This window comes from Rhinolophus hipposideros (assembly GCF_964194185.1).
Source record: "Rhinolophus hipposideros genome assembly, chromosome: 14".
In the NCBI taxonomy this organism is placed as follows: domain Eukaryota; kingdom Metazoa; phylum Chordata; class Mammalia; order Chiroptera; family Rhinolophidae; genus Rhinolophus; species Rhinolophus hipposideros.
Genome location: NC_138060.1, coordinates 32212394 through 32232219, shown reverse-complemented (window position 1 = coordinate 32232219; position 19826 = coordinate 32212394). Strand labels below are relative to the sequence as shown.

The 19826-nt window shown below is 36.2% G+C and overlaps 1 protein-coding gene across 2 annotated transcripts in view; it reads right to left on the bottom strand.

Annotated features, from left to right (window-relative positions):
• The window catches only part of STAG1 (STAG1 cohesin complex component), a 328953-nt gene that overhangs the window by 277793 nt on the left and 31334 nt on the right, over window positions 1-19826 (bottom strand). Inside the window, exon 2 of one of the 2 annotated variants that reach the window (XM_081071694.1) lies at window positions 5203-5362. The exons of the other annotated variant lie outside the window; for it this stretch is intronic. The gene's annotated coding sequence lies outside the window, so the exon portion shown is untranslated. The remainder of the gene's footprint in view (window positions 1-5202; window positions 5363-19826) is intronic. 2 annotated transcript variants of the gene reach the window in all.

Here is a 19826-nt window from a genome sequence, read left to right as displayed (position 1 = left end):
CTCCTAGAAGAAAATATAGGTGGGTAAACTCCTTGACTTCAGTCTTGGTGACCATGTTTTTGGATTTGACACCAAAAGCCAATATAAACAAGCGTGACAACATAAAACTAAAAAGTATCTGCATGACAAAGGAAACCATAAACAAAATGAAAAGGCAACCTACTGAATGGGAGAAAATATTTCCAAAGTATATATCTGATAAAGGGTTAATATCCAAACTATACTAAAAAAACTCATAAAACTCAACAGCAAAAAGAAAAGCAAGCAATCAGATTAAAAAATGGACAGAAAATCTAAATAGACATTTTTCCAAGATGAAATACAGACAGCCAACTGGTACATGAAGATTTTCAACATCAATAATCATCAGGGAAGTGCAAGTCAAAACCACAATGAAATATCATTTCACACCCATTAGAATGTCTGTGATCAAAGACAAAAGATAACAAGTGTTGGCGAGAATGTGGAGAAAAGGGAACCCTTGTGCACTGTTGGTAGGAATGTAATATGGTGCAGCCACTACGGAAAACAGTATGGAGGATCATCAAAAAATTAAAAATATAACTACCATATAATCCAGCAATTCCACTTCTGGGTATTTATCCAAAGGAAACAAAAACAATGATCTCGAAGAGGTATCCTACACATTCACGTTTACTGTAGCATTATTTACACTAGCCAAGACATGGAAGCTACCCAAGTCTCCATCAATACATAGATTAAAAACAAAAGTCACACACACACGAATATTACTCAGCCATATAAAGGAAGAAAATCTTGCCATGTATGATAACATGGATGGACCTTGAGAGCATTAAGCTAAGTAAAGTAAGTCAGAGAAAGACAAGTACTGTGCAAGCTCACTTATATGTGGAATCTAATAAAACAAAAACAAAACAAAACAAACAAAAACAAAAAAACTATGAACTTATAAATACACAGAGTGAATTGGTGGTGGCTGGAGGGAGGGGGTTCAAGGTGAGCAAAATGGTCAAAAGGTACAAACTTCCAGTTACAAAATAAGTCCTGGAGATGTAATGCATAGCACAGTGACTACAGTTAATAATCCTGTACTGTATATTTGAAAGTTGCTAAGAGTATGCCTTAAAAGTTTTCATCATAAGAAAAAAAAAATGTAACTGTGGTGGTGGATGTTAACTAGACTTAACTGTGGTGCTCACTGCACAATACATATAAATAGAGGCATTACGCTGTACACCTGAAATGAATATGCAGTCATGTGTCGTTTAACAATATGGATACATTCTAAGAAATGCATCGTTAGGTGATTTTGTCAATGAGCAAACATCAGAGTATACTTACATAAACCTAGATGGTACAGCCTATTGCTTCTAGGCTACAAGCCTGTAGAGCACGTTACTATACCAAAAACACAAGATTATATCAAGCGCAACAGAATATGATGCAATCAAGAAATGCAGTGAGTGAACACAAGATGTATGAGGCTGCCGCCAGCATAACATGGCACGCTGTTTTACAGCGAACTGGTTTTTCAATAAGTAGAAAAACTAATGATAAAACTATAGTGCAGTTAAATACATAAACCAGTAATAGTCATTTATTATTATTATGCACATAATTTACTTTTCTATGATTGGCATCTCAGTACGTTTATTTACACTAGCATCACCACAAACGTGAGTAATGTGTTGTGCTACCCTTTACTATAGCCATGACATCACTAGGCAATAGGAATTTTTCAGCTCCATTATCATCTTATAAGACTACCATTGTCTATGTGGTCATTATGCATTATATGACCATATTGTTATATGTCAATCATATCTTAATAAAAAAAAGGATACTAATAAAAAAGTATCTTGATGTGGTAACTGGTATTTCCACAGGTGTACACTTATATCAAAATTTAACTGTACACTTTAAATACATACACTTGATTGTATGTTTATTCTAATTCAATAAAGCTGTTTTAAACAAAACTAAATGAAATCTTGAGTAACTACTTCCCTCTTTCATAAACAGAATGTTACAGACAACCCCTGAAAATGTAGAGAACTGTGTGGCCTCAAGTTGTAAGACATACCATAAAAACCCTCAAGATTAATGTGAAGTATAAAAAAAAAACAATAAAAATCTTGTGGGCAAAAAGTCTGGGGAACATCTTATATACAACTCAAAACTAAAAAGTATAAAGGGATTCATATGAAACTTCAAAGTTTTTGTACCTGGGAAAACACATTTGCAGCACAGATAATAAAGTATTAATGTTTTAATAATCAAGGAACTCTCACAATTAGAAAATGACAAACAACCAAAATAGATTTTGGGCAAAGGATATCAAAAGGACATTTCACAAAAGAACAAAAGGAAATGCCCAGAAACGTAAGAATATATGCTCAAACTCACTAGTACTCAGGGAAATTCAAATTGAAAGTAACAATGAGATACGTATAACATTACACATATTAGTTAGGCTGGCAAATGTTTAAATAGCTATAGTCCAATTCCTGCCAGTGGTACAGGAGAAAGTATTCTCACACCATTGCTAGTGGAAATTTTTTGTGGAGAGCAATTTGACAACATCTACTGAAATAAACAATATAAAAACCCTCAAACCCAGCAATTCAACTTCTAGAAATCCATCCCACAGAAATTAAAGAATGTGAAAATAAGTACACATATTCAAAGATGCAATACTGTTTTAAAATAGCAAAAAACTGGGAAACAGAATATTCCCACAAAAGTGCAAATGATTTAAAAAAATTATATAACACACCATGAAACATTTGTTATGCAATCATGTAAATAACAAATTATAGTTAAGCCTGAGATGGAGAGGAGAGTTATACCTTAGATGGAGAATTTCTCTGAGGTATTATTAGTTAAAACAGAAAGCTGCAGAAAAGTATATATAACGATCCCATTTTCTAAAACTCACCGTCACAACAAGACCACATATGTAATTGGAAATACAATATCTGTATAAGATTATGTGAACAGAGATAAATATGACACAATATACCGGGAGTGCCAAAACAGTGTATGTACATGACTCATAATCACCTTTTGTTATCAGTATGTATTGATTATTACAATTTTAATATAGTTTTCCTTTATTAAAATCTGTATACATTTTTTTGGCACCGTCTGTATAATACAATGCTATTTACAGAGATGTAGGATGGGGTGGGGGGTAGATACAGTGGAAAGGAAAAGTTGGGGATCAAGCCAAGTTGGGAATAAATTCTCATTAAAGATTTTATGTGAAAACATAAGCTAAATATTTTTAAATTTTAGGCAGGTGTATCAAGATATAAATTTTCCCCAATATAAAGATGAAAGAATTACACTTATATATAATAAAAAAAACTAAACTAAGCATTGTTGTAACACAAAAAAGTGGTGAAAGTACATAAATATGAAATGTGAATGATAAATATCAATTGAATTATGCTGAGGAAAAGAAAATCATTTAAACTTGTTATATCAGTTTGACTAAAATTATATCAATTTGAAAATTACAGTTCAGAATCATATTACCTAGTGTGCCCTAGTGGCAGAATATGCATCTTTTATACTGGAACTGAAAACTATCAAACTTACCAATATTTACGTGCATGATTTAAATGAACAACTATCATACGTGAAATTAAGACCTTTAGTTATATTATGAATCTGCCTGTAGCCTTAGGGGAACAATAGACCCCCTTAACACAGGCATAATCTAAACAAGGCAACATATAAGTCTGAGCTCATAAATAAGAACTGAAATCTAAGCTATACAAACTCTCCATATAAAAATGAACAAAGCCCCTGCCATTTACTGACATTGGCATTATGTAAACAAAAATAACTATTTTTAATATTTCAAGACTCAACATTAGCAAACTGAATTCAATAAATTTAAAGAATTATACACCATAACCAAATGGGATTCATTCCCAGAAAGCATGGATAGTTCAACACATGAAAATCAATCAAGGTAATATACCATATTAATGAAATGGGGGGGAAATTATAAGATCATCATGATTGGTACAGAAAAAGCATTTATCAAAATTCAACACCTTTTCATGAATAAAAACACTCAACGAACTAGGAATTGAAGGAAACTAACTCAACATAATAAAGGCCATGAAAAATTCAAAGCTGTTATCATACTCAATAGTGAACAGTGAAAGACTGAATGCTTTCCTCTAAAATCTGGAAAAAGTTAAGGATGCCTACTTTCACCACTTCTATTCAACATGGTACTATAAGTCCTAAGTACTAGAAACTACCTCAATTAGGTAAGCAAAAGAAATAAATAGCATCCAAATTGGAAAAGAAGTAAATCTGTCTTTGTATATGACATGATATTATATGTAAAAAATATTTAAAAGTTCACTCAAAATAACTTCTAGCACTAAAAAAAATTAGCAAAGTTGCATGATTCTCATTGAAGATTTTATGTGAAAGAATAAGCTAAATATTTTTTTAATTTTAGGCAGGTGTGTCAAGATATAAATTTTGCTCAATATAAAGATGAAAGAATTACACGTATATATAATAAAGAAAACTAAACTAAGCACCAACACTCAAAAATAGTTGTGTTTCACCATATATAGACAATTTGGAAATAAAGTTAAGAAAGCAATTCCATTTATATCAAAAGAATAACAAATTTATGAAAATGTAACCAAAGAGGCAAAACCCTTGTACACTAAAAATCTACAAAATACTGCTGAAAGAAATTAAAGACATGAATGACCCAACTATTCTACTTCTAAGTACACATGCAAAAGAACTGAAAGCAGAGTATCAAAGAGCTACACGTACATCCACGTTCTGGGCAGTATTATTCATAATAGCAAAAGATGGAAGCAATCCAAGTATCCAACAACGTATGAATGGATAACAATATGGTATATATGTATAAGTCAATACTACTCAGCCTTCAAAAGGAAGGAAATTCTGACATGGTACAATATGGATGAACCTTGGGGACAACTGGCTAGGTGAAATAGCCAATCTCAGAAAGACTAACATTGTATAATTCCACCTAAATGAGATACCTAGACTCGTTAAATTCAGAGAGACAGAAAGCAGAATGGTGGCTACAAAGAGCTGAGGGAAGGGAAAAACAGGAAGTACTGTTTCAGTTATGCAAGATGAAAATAATTCTGAGACTGGTTGTACAACAATGTGAAAGTACTAAACGCTACTGAAATGAACACTTACAAAAATAAGATGGGGCCAGCCCGGTGGTTCACGCGGTTGGAGTTCCGTGCTCCGAAGGCTGACGGTTCGATTCCCACATGGGCCAGTGGGCTCTCAACCACAGGGTCGCCGGTTCGATTCCTCTACTCCCGAAAGGGATGGTGGGCTCCGCCCCCTGCAACTAAGATTGAACATGGCACCTTGAGCTGAGCTGCCACTGGGCTCCCAGATGGCTCAGTTGGTTGGAGCACGTCCTCCCAACCACAAAGTTGCCGCTCCCTCCCGCAAGGGATGGTGGGCTGCGCGCCCCTTGCAACTAACAACAGCAGCTGGACCTAGAGCTGAATGGTGCCCTCCACAACTAAGATTGAAAGGACAACTTGACTTGGTAAAAAGCCCTGGAAGTACACACTGTCCCCCAATAAAGTCCTGTTCCCCTTCCCAAATTAATAAATAAATAAATAATGGTAAATTTTGTGATATACGTATTTTAACACAATTTTTTTAAAAAACCTATAACTTCATACTTAACAGTGAGAAGCAAGTCGCTAAGATCAGGAATAAGGCAAGGATGTCTGTTCTCATCCCTCTTTTTCAACATTGTAGTAGAAAAAACTGCTTTTGTGCACAGATGACATAATTGTCTATGTAGAAAATCTGAATCACAGATAAAAAAAACCTCCAAAATCAATAATCAATTACAGCAAGGTTGCAATATATAAGGTTAATACACAAAAGGAAATCTCTTTCCTATGTACTGACAAACAAGTGGGATTTAAAATTAAAAACAAAATACCATTTATATTAACACCAAAAATGTGAAATACTTATAAATCTAAAACAACAGACAAATCTATATGAGGAAAACAACAAAACTCTGATGAAAGAAATCCAAAAAGAGCTAAATGGAGAACTATTCCTGGTTCATGTATAGGAAGGACTCAATATTGTCAAAAGGTCAGTTCTTCACGAACTGATCTACAGATTCAACACAATTTCAATCAAAATTCCAAGTTATGTTGTGTATATCACAAACTGGTTCTAAAGATTATACAGGAGGCTAAAGACCCAGAATAGCCAACACATTAAAGGAGAAGAGCAAACTCAGAAGATAGGCAATACCCAACTTTAAAACTAAATCTACAGTAATCAAGACAGTGGGATATTGGCAAAATAAACAATTAGATTAATAAAAGGCTATTGGGAGCCCAAAAGTATAACCACACAAATATAGTCAACTATACTGTTGATCTTTGGCAAAGGAGCAAAGGTGATATACAATGAAGGAAAGAGGCTGGAACTCATGGACATCCACGTGCAAAAAAAAAAAGAAGAAAGACAAGGAGGAGAAGGAGGAGGAGGAGGAGAAGAGGGGGAGGAGAAGGGGGAGGAAAGAAAGAAGCTAGACACCAATTTTACATCCTTTACAAAAATTAACTCAAAAATAGATCACAAGCCTAAAGGTAAAATACAAAATTATAAAATTTATAAGATAACATAGGAGAAAATCTAGATGACCTTGCACTTGGAGATGACATTTTAAATACAACACCAAAGGCACAATCCAGAAAAAAAAATTGATAAGTTGGACTTTGTTAAATTAAAAACTTCTCCTCTGCAAATTACACAGTCAAGAGGATAAGCAAAGACAAAGACTGGGAGAAAATATTTGCGAACAATATATCTGATAAAAGACTTACATAAAATATACAAAGAACTCTTAAAACTCAATAGTAAATAAAAAGAACACTCTTACTTTCAAAAAGGCAAAAGATCTGAAGATCTGAACTGCTTCCTCACCAAAGAAGATACACAGAATATAAGCGTATGTAAACGTACGTTCATATGAAACAACAAAATGCCCTTACATATCTATCAGAATGGCCTAAATCTGGAACACTGACAATATCAAATGCTGGAGAGGATGTACAACAACAGGAACTCTCTTTCACTGCTGACAAGAATGCAAAATAGTACAATTTGGCAGTTTCTCACAAAACTAAATATACTCTTACCATATAATCCAAGAACTACACACCTTGAAAATTATCCAAATAAACTGAAAACTTATGCAAAAAACTACACACACGTTTATAACATCTTTATTCATAACCGCAAAAAACTTGGAAATAACCAAGATGTCCTTTAGCAAGTGAATGGATAAACTATGGTATTATTCAGCAATAAAAAGAAATGAACTATTGAGCCATGAAAAGACATGGAGGAGGATTAAATGCATATTACTAAGTGACAAAAGTCAATCTGGAAACACTACATACTATATGATTCCAGCTATATGGCATTCTGGAAAAGGCAAAAACTATGGAGGACTGTAAAAAGATCAGTGGTTGCCAGAGGTAAAGAGAGTGGGAGAGGTTAAGAATAGGCAAAGCACAGGCAGTGAAACAATTCTGTATGATACTACAATGGTGGATACATGCCATTAGACTTTTGTCAAAACTCATAATGTACAAGAATGAACCCTAATGTAAACTGGAGTTTGGGTGAAAATGATATGTTGATGTAGGTTCACTGATTATAATTAATGAATGCCTCTGCTGCCAGTGAGGGCGGCTGTATGCCTCTGCTGCCAGTGAGGTGCGGGGATATATGTGAACCCTGCACTTTCATCTCAATTTAGCTGTAAACCTAAATTGCTCTTACCAAAACAAAAATGAAATAATAAATGCAACATGATTGAATCTAAATTAAACTATGCTTAGTGAAAGAAGCTAGAATCAAAAGGTTTCATACTTATGTAACATTCTGGAAGAGGAAGAACTACAGGGTGAAAAAGAGATCAGTGTTTGCCAGGAGCTGGGTTGGAGAAAGGGTTACCACACAGGAGCAAGAGAGAATTGTTACAACTCTGTATTTTCATCTTGTTGATAGTTGCAAAATCAAAACTTAGGAAGAATAAATTTTACTGTATGTAAATTACACCTGAACAAACCTGACAAGAGAGAGACTGAAAACATTTGCTTTTTTTAACATCTCTGAGAATATTCTTTCTGGTAAGTCATTTATAATGTTTAGGATTTTTCACTGTAAATAAACTTTAGACTTATGGAGATAATGAATATAATAATCTTTCTGCTTTATAAAACAGTTTACCACACTTACCACGTTTCACTTTGAAATCTATTACATTTCCTATGTTCCTTATAGACCGAGTTTCCTCATTTAATTTTACATATTCTCCAAATTAAACAAGTAGTTCACAACCTCAGTCAGAGTACAGTTCTCAAAGTATGGACCCTAGACTAGCTTCAGCATCTCCTGTGAACTTATTAGACCTACAAAATCTCAGGTCTCAACCCTGACCACTGAATCACAAACTCTCAATTGGGGGCCCAACAATTCCCATTTTAAGAAGCCCTTCAGATAATTCTAATACACTTTAAGAACCACTAGTCACAACTCCAGACCAATTAAATCAAATTCTCTGTAGGTGGAGTCCAGCCATCCATATTTTTTAAATTCCCCAGATAATTCAATGTGTAACCAATCTTGACTGTGTTTAGCATGTGTTGGGTGATCATCAGAGGTTAGACTTTTAACAAGTTGATTCTAATGAGGGTAGCCTAAGGATCTCCAGGTGAAAAAAGAAATTCAATCACAAATACTGACTACCTCCAATACCACAATGCACTGTACTTTATTACTGGTAAACTTCATGTACCTGAACTCTTTGAAATAAGACATAACTCTGACAGTTTAAAATGTGGAATTACGCGACTAAGAATAGAAAATGAACACACCAAAATTTCATTGTCCTTAATGTATTCCCTGGATGTGTATCTTGTTTAATAGAGAAGTTAGAGCATTTATTTCTAAAACCAGGATTACACAGCAAGTTTCAATAAATAAACATAAGGTACTATGTTTCCCCCAAACTAAGACCTACCCTGAAAATAAGCCCCAGTTAAGATCGTCAGCCAGACAGACACATTTAGTATGTTACGACAATGCTCCAAAAGATGATGACATGACTGTATTTAAATAAATGTAGGTTGTTCTACATGAAAAAATAAGACATCCCCTGCAAATAAGCCCTTATGCGTCTTTTGGAGCAAAAAATAATATAAGATCCGGTCTTATTTTCAGGGAAACAGAACATTTTGCACAAGTCAGATATCTACAGTCTTTTTTTATGAAATACATATTATAACTATAGAAAACCCCATGATTAATAAACAGTTAGCAAGAACACAGGTCCTGTTTGTTTCAAAAATTTTTAAACATTTGTTGAAGGTAGTGAGACCAACTGTCAATTTTTTGTTATAAAAATAACTCATCTTGACATTAAATGCTATTTGTAAAACTTAAAACAAAGATAAAACTTTATCTGGAATTTTAATAAGACTCCACTGTTAAACATTTTTTTCCTGTTTTCCCTGTTTTTCCCTAACTTTCTATTTACAATCTTCAAAACCAGAACAAATATAACAGAATATCCTTAAATATACTCATGTAACGTATGACAGTTTAACAAATCATTTTCAAATATATTCTCTCAGCTTCATTGTCAATTTACAGAACAAGAAACTGTGACTAAAGGAGATATAACACTCGCCCAAAAATCAAGTAAGAAGTGACAAAACCAACAATTAAAACTATACTCTCCTGCCTCCCAATACTATTTTATTGGATTAATTCCTGAAGACCAGTGATTGACCACCACTTAAGACCTATTGATTCCTGGAACAATAGCTGTAATTCTTCTCTTAAGATGATCCCTTACTTCCTGAAGGTATAATTTTCTCTTCTTGGAATCCTGTTTCATATCATAAAATAGTAAACAAGTTTGTAGAGAACACATTTTCTTGTTTTCTTGATATCTTAACCTATATAAAGCATGGGAAATCAATGCTTCAGGGAATGTAGAGTTTCCTGTAAAATAGGGGGTCCTCCTCATAGAAATCTCCTGTTGTGAGAGATTGTTTGAAAAAGTTTGAGACTAGTAAATGCTGGCAGAGATGCTGTTCCCATGGAGACTCAGGAAAAAAATCTACATTCCTGAGCTTCTGAATCTAACAACTCAACCATATCTACTTTAAAGTCAAGGATCCAGAAATTGTTTCCTATTTTGTTCACATTAAATCTCTGAACAGAACTGACCTACTTATCTTAAAAAATACTTTGTGTACTGGTGCTTATAGTTTTTACAGCCTTCTGATTTGCGAACAAAGTTGTCTTACTGGAGAGATCAAACCATCTTTTGCTCCTGTTAAAAATGTCTTCCTTTAACGTGTCACTATCCTGCTTAATTTTATAAGATAATGTCTTTGATGAGATCACTGTTTTATTCAAATACTTAAGGATTTTGTGTCTGATTTTTTATCCAGAGACATTATAATTTGTGATAAATATATATATGGTCTTCATGGCACAGAGTTCCTAAAACCCTTATAATTTCCAAAGTGATCAGAGCAATCAAGGTATCTTTTATTATTCGTAACAAGCCCCTATCAACCATACCTGAGATTATGTTAATGAGGTGATTTTTAGGAAGTCCCGAAGGATGGGGGCTTGTTGCCTGGGAACCAACCAGGTGATTAGAAGGTTAGACCTTTCAACCCCATCCCCTGACCTCCAGGGAAGGGAGAAGGGATGGAGGGTGAATTAATAATCACCAACAGCAAATGATTCAATCAACCATGCCTACTTAATGAAGCTTCCATTAAAACGCAAAAACTTGGAGTTTGGAGAGCTTCAGGGTTAGTGAACACATGGAGCTCTGTGGAGGTCCTGGGAGGGTGCCATGCCCCTTCCCCCATACCTTGCCTTATATCTCTTTCATCTGCCTGTTCCTGAGTTGTATCCTTTTATAACAGGCCTGTACTAGGAAGTAAACTTTTCCTGAGTTCCTATAAGCCACACTAGCAAATTAATCAAATCCAAAGAGGGGATCATGGGAACCATTAGTTAGTCAGAAGCACAAGTAACAGCCTTGACTTCCTATTGATGTGTGAAGATGTGTGTGTGGGGGGGGACAAAGCCCCAGAAAGCAGTTTTCAGGCTCTCGGCCTTGCATAGAAAGGTGCTGGCTCAGGTAGTAAATGGCCATCAACTGTGACTGAATGGCCATCAGCTGTGGCTAGTTGGCCGCCAGCTGTAACCAGTGAGCCACTGGCCACTAATTTAACTGCCGTGGCTACACTAGCAGAAAGAATGGGCGCTAGCAAGAGCGGATTGCAGAGAGGCGGATGCCGCCAGTGAGAATATAGTGATATGACTCCCCTACTTATGGCTCCGTGGTGTTCCTTTTTGGCCTCACCGTGTCCTGCATTCTTATGTGGAGAGCGGGAGCAGAGACCAGCAAGGCCTTCCTGCACGACACATGGCGTAGTCGGCAGGATATGGTGCTGGCCAAAGCTTTCCGAAGGGCAGTGGAGCAGTTTGTGCGTATGAAAGCTCAATCTGAGGAAGACCAGGAGGAGCAGCTGCCTGAGAGCTCGATCCCCATGGAAGGGTGGAAAGATGTGGATGGTTCCCCAACCAGCAGAGGCTGGAAAAAGCAAAGGCTGTTGGCGCCCTGTGTGCTGGGAAGTGCTTGCTGAGGCAGCCCGGATGCAGGACTTGTAGTCCCAGGAGGAAATGCTTGCTGAGTCCTCCGTGGGAGATGGGGGTGAGGTCAAGGTCATCCCTCACCCCCAGGACAGCCCTGGCGAATGACTATGGACTATGGGGAATTACCTTCCATCCCTAATTTAATGGACCGCTTGACTGTTTGGGAAAATACCACCATGAAGTAGAACTAGCGGATGTTTGCTTTTGTGTCTTGACCAGCCACCATTGAGAATATGTAAACACCTTGACTGTGAGTCGCTGTTATTCCAGCACGGTACCCTGAGAGGCCCAGAGAGAGTGGCAGTGCCCTGAAAGCCCTGGCTGTGTCCAGGAAGTCTTGCTGTGTCCAGAGAGAGTGGCAGTGCCCTGAGAGCCCTGGCTGTGTCCAGGAAGTCTGGCTGTGCCCAGAAGTACTGGTGGTGCCCTGAGAAACCCTGGCTGTGCCCAGAGAGCCTGGCTGTGTCCAAAATATTGCATTTACCTCCAGGCTCCTCACACAGGGCCCCTCGCGGAAGACTCTTGTCGCGTAGATTGTGAGGCAAGACCCTGTAGGGGTGGAGTGTGGGGACAAAACCCCAGAAAGCAGTTTCCAGGCTCTCGGCCTCACATAGAAAGGTGCTGGCTCAGGTAGTAAATGGCCATCAACTGTGATTGGATGGCCATCAGCTGTGGCTAGTTGGCCGTCAGCTGTAACCAGTGAGCCATTGGCCACTAATATAACTGCCGTGGCTACACTAGCAGAACGAATGGGGGCTAGCAAGAGCGGATTGCAGACAGGCGGATGCCGCTGGTGAGAATATAGTGATATGACTCCCCTACTTATGGCTCCATGGGTGTTCCTTTTTGGCCTCACCGTGTCCTGCGTTCTTATGTGGGGAGCGGGAGCAGAGACCCCGCAGGCCACCCTGCGTGACAGTGTCTGAAAGTGAAAGGGGGAAAGGAGAATTTTGTGGGACCTAGTCCTTAATTTGTGGAATCTGTTGCTAACTCCAGGAAAATAGTGCCAGAACTGATTAAAATTTTAGGATACCCAACTGGTGTCACACAATTGCTTGATGTATAAAAAACCCACACATCTGGGCACAAAGTACTCAATGTTGTAGTGCAGAAAAGAAGAAATGAGTGTTTTTCCTATTCATCTACAAAATCAAAAATTGTTCCTACTCAGAGGATCAGTCAACTGCATTTTCTCACCATCACTTGATGATATTGGCCTGGTGCTCTTCACTTCCTTCAATGTTTTTCAAGGTCATTCATCACTATGTTCGTATCCAATGAGACAAGATCTTTAAAGGCTAACTCATTCACTTTCATTCCTAAATTCTGTTGGCTTGCCTCATCATACTCCATTACCGAAGTGTTCATTAGCCTTTCTTAATTTAATGTCATGACATTTATCACCCTATTTCCTCTGGCCAGAGGTACAGAAGAGTAAAGGGGGGGGAGGGAGTTGTTTTTTTCCCAGATTTGAACAAAATTCACAAAACTCATAGAGTACTCTGAATTAAATAAATGTTTTACAATAGTAACTTTACACAGAGCATACTTAATCTGGACCGTTTTTCACAAAGCTATGAATAAACACTATCATTAACAATAAGGTAATTAAAGGAAAAGCCATGATATGAATCAAATCTTCAGTGTTGTAAAGGGTAGTTTATATGAGTTTCTAGATTAATTCACTACTTTATTCAGTGGCGAATCAAATGGCAATTCAATTCACCAGCCACATTTTCCATTAAATCTACTACTACAGAAGCAGTAAGTAAGTCTTTCTTCTTTGACTATTTAACTTCATTTAACTTTATTTAAAATAATTTAAGAAGCCCTGGATATTTTTAATCTCTTACTTTTTAAAATTTTATTGAGTTTATTCGGGTGACATGGAATAATAAAATTATATAGTTTTCAAGTATACAATTCTATTATATACCATACGCATATTGTATTGTGTGTGTTCACCAACCAAAGTCAAATCTCCTCCCGTCACTGTTTATTTCACTCCTTTTACCATTTTCTACCTACTCCCCACCTTCCTTTACCTCTGGTAATCACCATAATGAAGTCTGTGTCTGAGTTTTTCTTTGTCTTGTTTGTTTGTTGCTTTCACTTTATATGAGCAAAATCATATAGTTCTTGACTTTTACTGTCTGACTTAGTTTGCTTAGTATTATTTCAAATTCCATCCATGTTCTTGCAAATGTCAGTATTTCATCTTTTCTTATGGCCAAATAATATTCTGCTGTATACATGTACCACATCTTATTTATCCAATCATCTATTGAAAGACACTTCAGTTGTTTTCATGTCTTGGACTCTGTGAATAATACGGCAATGAACATAGGGGTACGTTTATCTTTAAGGAAAAATGTTTTCAAAATTTTGGAGTAGATACCCAGAAGAGGGATTGCTGGGTCCTATAATTCTGTTCTTAACTTTTTGAGGAACTTCCTACCATTTTCCATAGGGCCTTTACCAATTTATATTCCCACCAGCAGTGTAAGAGGATTCCTCTTTCTCCATTTCTCCACTACTTTTTATTACTTATCTTATTGACAATAGTCATTCCAACAGGTGTGAAGTGGTATTTCATTGTGATTTTGATTTGCATTTTCCTAATAGCTGTTGGTTGTTTGTATGTCTTCTTGAAAGAACTGTCTGTTCAGATCCTCTACCCTTTTATCAATTGGATTGATTTTTTGTTGTTGAGTAGTATGAGTTCTTTATAGATTTTGGATAATAGCTCCTTATTGGAGGTGTTGTCTGCAAATATATTCTCCCATTCAGCTGCTTGCCTCTTTGTATTGTTGATAGTTTCTCCTATGTTGTTTGCAAGTATCTTCTCCTATTCAGTTGCTTACCTTTGTTTTGTTGATGGTTTCTTTTGCTTTGCAGAAGCTTTTTAGTTTGATATAGTCCGATTTACTTCTTTTTGCTTTTACTTCCCTTGCCTTTGAAATAATTCATTATACCCTCCCTATAACCAAGGTCCATAAATTTACTACCTATGTTTTCCTCTATGTATCTTACTGTTTCCGGTCTTGTATTCAGGTCTGATCCATTTTGAGGTGATTTTTGTTTATGGTGAAAAATGGCACTCTGGTTTCATTCTTTTGTGTGTGGTTCTCCAATTTTCCCAGCACCACTTATTGAAGAAGCTTTTTTTTCTCTATTGTATATTTTTGGCTCCTTATCGAAAATTACTTGCCCATATATATGTGGGTTTATTTCTGGGCTCTCAATTCTGTTCCATTGGTCTGCATCTATTTTTCTGCCAAAGCCATGCTGTTTGGATCACTGTCTCTTCACAGTATCATGTGAGGTCAGGGAATGTGATACCTCTGGAATTGTTTTTTTTTTCTTAGGATTGCTTTGGCTACTTGAGGTCTTTTGTGGTTGCATAAAAATATAATTTTTTTTGGTCCTATTTCTTTAAAAAATGCCATTGGGATTTTGATGGAGATTACATTAAATATGTTTACTGCTTTGGGTAATATGGCCATTTGTAACTATGTTAAGTTTTCTGATCCATGAACACAAAAGAACTTTCCATTTCTTCGTGTGTTCTTCAATTTCTTTTAACAATATCTCCTAGTTTTCAGTGTATATGTCCTTCACATCCTTTGCTAAGTTTATTCCTAGATATTTTATACTTTTTACTGCAATTGCCAGAGGAATTGTTTTTTGTGTTGTTTTGTTTTCATTTCTTTTTCTGAAATTTAGTTGTTAATATACAGGAACACAATGGATTTTTGAATATTTTGTATCCTGCAACTTTACTGTATTTGTTCAGTGTTTCTAATAGTTTTTTTGGTGGAGTCTTCAGTTTTCTACATAATCACATCATCAGCAAAAAGTGACAATTTGAGTTCTTCATTCTTAATTTGGCTGCTTTTTATTTCTTTCTCTTGCCTGACTGCCATGGCTAGAACTTTCTATACTGCGTTGAATAATACTGCTTCAAGTGGGCATCCTTGTTTTTTTCCTGATCTTAGAGGAAAAGCTTTCAGTTTTTAAGCACTGACTATATTAGCTGAAGGTTTTGTCATAGATGGCCTTTGTCATAGATGGCCTTTTATTGTGTTGAGGTACTTTCCTATTCTACCCATTTTATCGAGTGTTTTAATCACAAATGGATGTTGTGTCTTGTCAAATGCTTTTCTGCACCTACTGACATAAAGCGATTATTACCCTTTATTTCATTAATGTGGTGTACCACATTGATCAATTTGTGTAAGTTGAACCATTCCTTGCACCCCTGGAAAGAACCCTACTTGATCATGATGTACTATCTTTTTTATGTATTGTTGTATCCAATTTGCTAGTATTCTGTTTAGGATTTTAAAATCTTTATTCATCAGAGACATTGGTCTGTAGTTTTCTTTTTTTTGTGTTATCCTTGCCAGGTTTCAGTATCAGGGTAATTAATGTTGGCTTCATAAGATCAGTTAGGAAGTACTGCTTCTTCGATTTTTTTTTTTTTGAAGAGTTTGAGAAGGAAAAGTATTACATCGTCTTTGAATGTTTGGTAGAATTCACTAGTGAAGCCATCTGGTCCTAGACTTTTACTTTTGGAAAAAGGTGTTTGATGATTGTTTCAATTTCCTTAGTTTTGATCGGCCTATTTAGCTTTTGTAATTATTCATGACTCAGTCTAGGAAGGTTATATGTAACTAAGAACTTGGCCATTTCTTCTAGATCATTGAATTTGGTGACATATAGTGTTTCATAGTATCCTTCTATATAGTCCTTTGTATTTCTGTGGTGTCTGTTGTAATTCCTCCTCTTTCGTTTCTGATTTTGAGTCTTTCCTCTTTTTTCCTTACGGATTCTAGAAAGGTTTGTTAGTTTCACTGTTTCAAAGAACCAGCTCTTCGTTGCATTAATTTTTCTATTGTTTTCTTGTTCTCTATTTCATTTAATTATGCTCTCTATTTTTTATTATTTCATTCCTTCTGCTGACTTTTGGCTTCATTTTTTTTTTCTTCTTTTACTGGCTTTTTAAGATGACAGGTTGTTTATTTGGCATTTTTCTTATTTCTTGTGATAGACCTGTAATAATATAAACAGCCCTCTTATTACTGTTTTCGTTATATCCCTAAAGTTTTGATAGGTCATACGGTCTTCTCATTTGTCTCTATGTACCTTTTGATTTCTCCTTTGACTCACTTATTCTTTAGCAGCATATTGTTTAATCTATACATATTTGTGGGTTTTCCCACTTTTCTTTTTGCAATTCATTTCCATTTTCAAAGCACTGTGGTCGAAGAATTTGCTTGGAATGATTTCAATCTTCTTAAATTTGTTGAAGCTAGTTTTTTGTTCCAACACATGGTCTACCCTTGAAAATGTTCCATGTGCATTAGAGAAGTTTAATTTCAATAATTAAGACCTTTCTGATGTCTTTGACTTTTAGAACATAAAGAATTTTTATTATGAAAGGCCCATGTCATTCATAATTTATATCTCTACTTTCAATGATAAACTAAGCCATAATTTTCCTGAAGAAAATACAAATGAAAATTTCCCAAAGTTGTAAAAAAGAGATAAAAGATATATTTCAGATATTAAACCTATGTACAGGAAATACAAAAAGTAAATTAGAAATATAGGCATGAGGTTCAAAAAGTGGTGTGAAAACTTCTATCTAGAACTCATGATTCTAAGTGGTAAGAGTTGCAGTTCAAAAGTGGTTTTCCAATAGTTAAAAAGTGACCGTTTTCTGTGAGTTAAACAACTTCATCTTATGCAGGACTACTTATATTTTAAATTCAACAGGTCTAACCACATTCACAAGGTTCAACTTTTGACTTCAAAGGTTACAAAACTCCCCCCACTTTTTTTAACATTATGTTAGATGTACAGGAAGAACTTTTTTTCCTCTACCCTTCTATGTTCTAATAGCTGGACTAAATTAAAAATAAGACAAGCTAGCAGAAGAAAAATTAATTGAATTCCTACGTACAGGAACCCTGCAAAGACAATGAAAGGCAAAGATAAGTCAGGCAGTTGAGCCTCATATGCCATTCTAAGCTAAGGAATGGAATAAGAGCCTGGAGTTTCAAAGGGAAAAAAGGTAATTCACAGAATAAGATGAGCATATGTTTATCCCCATACAGATAGGTCATTTAGACAAAAAGTTAAATGATAAAAAGTTATCTTTCTGTGTCAGGCCCCCATTTAAATTATTTTAGGTAATTAAGGGATAGAAGTTTCTCTTGAGACACCTGGGTCTTGAAAGTCTTCAACTCAAAATAATCTACAAGCCAAAGTGGCAAACTGGGGAAGCTTGTCTTGAACTCCTTCAATCCAATTTATTCTTAAATTTGATTAAACTAATAAAAGAAGATAACTGAAGGTTTTCAACTGTATAGGAGGTAGACACCCTTAGCCCCGAGTGGTTCAAGGGTCAATTATATATGTATGGGCATACATTTGTAAGTAACTAGGAAAAAAGGCTGGAAAGATACAGAGAAAGCCACTAACACTACTTACCTCTTAGGAAGGGTGGCAAGTAATAAACCGAGTGGAAATTCTCGTCTATTTTATATAGCCATGTACCGCTTAAAAAATGGGATATGTTCTGAGAAATCCATTGTTAGGTGATTTTGATGCTGTGCAAACATCATAGACTATAGTAGCACAAACCTAAATGATACAACCTGCTACATGCCTAGCTTTTATGGTATATCCTATTGCTCCTAGGCTACATACCTGTACTACATGTTATGTACTGAATATTGTAGGCAACTTTAACACAATAGTATTTGTGTAGTTAAACACATGTAAACATAGAAAAAAAAGGTACAACAAAATACAGTATAAAAATAAACCGTGCATGCATGCACGCATGGAAGTTGGGGGTACAGGGAGAGGGCTGTAAATAGAGGTACCCTTAGAGGGAGACTAGATATTAGGAGGAGGGAGGGAGGAGAGGGACGGAAGAGAGAAAGGCAGAACAGAAATCAAGAGACCCAGACAAAGCTTGAGAGCGGCAATAACAAAAGGGGAAGAAGAAGAGTGAGTGAGAGAGGGAAAGTGAGGAAAGAGACTGAAATGAAAGAAAGAGAAACTGAGGGAAGGGGAGTTTGTGTGTGTGGATACACGTATGTGCAGGGGTAGGCATAGGTGGGCTCTGGGCTCCCCTCCTCCCCAACCCTGGCCAACACTGGGCCCAGCCTCAAACAAACAGGGAGGCTGGACAGCAAACTGAGCCTCCCTCTGCTATTTAAACCACCATTATCTAGCAGTAAATTCAACATCTTAGTCCAACCCAGCCTTTTCTTTCAACATAGCAAAAAATCTTTTTGCTTACAATTCATTATAATCTTATGAGACCACCGTTGTATATGTAGTCCACTAACGACAAACATTCTTACACAACATGACTGCTACCGTGAAAAAAATTAAAAGAGCAATTACCTTCCCACTGTCTAGACAACCATTTCACCCACGTATAAATCTGTTCAATCCTACACCAAATCTCCCATCTTTGCTCAGCTTCTACTTCACTGAGAAAACTGAAACAATCAGAAAACTTCCGCGAACTAAAACCCCCATTTCTACTCATATACCAGCTATAAATTCTTTGTCAAAGATGTGTTTCCACAATTCCTCAATCATTTTCCTACATCAACTTTATCACTATTTGATCATTCACCCAAGCATAGAAATATTTTCAATTTCTTTTAAGAACCTTTTCTAGAGCCCATAGTGTCAATACTACCTTATTTCTTTACTCCATTTGCAACAAAACGTCTCAAAATAACCGTCTATATTGCTATTTCCAACATCTGTCCCATTTTCTCTTAAACCCATTCCTATAAGGTGCCCCTCCCCACTATGGCACCAAAACAGCTAATCAAGATCACCATTAACTCCTTGTTGCTAAACCCCCAATGGTCAATACTCAGTCTTCATCCTAGCTTGACCTGTATCAGCAACACAATCAAAATCAAAAACCTTTGTGGGCTTCCAGAACACCTTACTCTTCTAGCTGCCTGCCCTTCTTTGTTGGTCCCAACCGTACCGGATCCTCCTTCCCTTACAATCACTTAAGATTGGAGTACACA